Here is a 1,343-nt window from a genome sequence, read left to right as displayed (position 1 = left end):
TAGTAGTAGTAGTAGTAGTAGAAGTAGTAGTAGTAGTAGTAGTAGTAGTAGTAGTAGTAGTAGTAGTAGTAGCAGCAGCAGTAGCAGCAGCAGCAGCAGCAGCAGCAGCAGCAGCAGCAGCAGCAGCAGCAGCAGCAGCAGCAGCAGCAGTAGTAGTAGTAGTAGTAGTAGTAGTAGTAGTAGTAGTAGTAGTAGTAGTAGTAGTAGTAGTAGTAGTAGTAGTAGTATTAGTAGGAGCAGTAGTAGTAGTAGTAGTAGTAGTAGTAGTAGTAGTAGTAGTAGTAGTAGTAGTAGTAGTAGTAGTAGTAGTAGTAGTAGTAATAGTAGTAGTAGTAGTAGTAGTAGTAGTAGTAGTAGTAGTAGTAGTAGTAGTAGTAGTAGTAGTCGTAGTAGTAGTAGTAGTAGAAGTAGTAGTAGTAGAGGATGAAATATGTTATGATGTGCTGATATACTTAAGTAAAACAAACAAAGCTAAATCAATCTCTCGATATTGGAGAGACATTTCGCAGATCACATTGGCCATGAAACTGAGTAACAACGATTTAAAAGATAACAACGATCCGTGTCACCACGTTCTTAAGTTTTCCATTGTGCTGAAAAATCGCCCCATAGTTATAGAAGTAAAGATAGACAAATTAAGGTAATCCAATGCTTATTACTCAGAATTTTGCAATGGAACACATGTTTTTCCTGCGGGTAAAATATTTCTATTCCCCATTTCGTTTTTTTCCATAAGCCAAATCGTCGTCAGGGTTAGAAATGATTTTTTTTCTTGCACCTAATTAACTTTTGATTTCAAGTGTGATCCAGAGGCGGACTCCTTCAAAGTCCGCTTTTTATGGAGTAGTATCATAGGATTGAAATCACTTTGCTTTTAAAACTTAAACGTGCGAATTGTAAATATCATAGCATAAATGAACATTTGTATATGATTATAATGTATTAAATTAAAAACATAGATGCAATCTAAATTGGTGAGAACCTTAAAAGTGTTTCTAAACTGAAATTAAACTTAGATAGCAAACTAATCATGGTTATCGATTAAGATTGTTAGACAACAAAATGGTAATGAGCTATGCCAATAAAATATAGTAAAACGTGTATAATACAATAAAAATAAGACAAGCAAGATCAGTACTATGGCGAAAAAAAAACAACGGACATATAGAGGTTTAAGTCAAATAAAGATTGGTCCTTAAGATTTGGGTACAAGGTCTAAGACCGATAAGTGAACGGCTAACGTAAAAGTGAAATAAGCAATTGTCCTTAACCGGGTAACTTATACACATGAAATATGAGACAAACGAGTGAATAAAGAGAAGTAGAAGACGAGCAATATGATA

This window comes from Mya arenaria, chromosome 17 (assembly GCF_026914265.1).
Source record: "Mya arenaria isolate MELC-2E11 chromosome 17, ASM2691426v1".
Lineage (NCBI taxonomy): Eukaryota > Metazoa > Mollusca > Bivalvia > Myida > Myidae > Mya > Mya arenaria.
Note: the sequence above shows the minus strand (reverse complement) of the source record.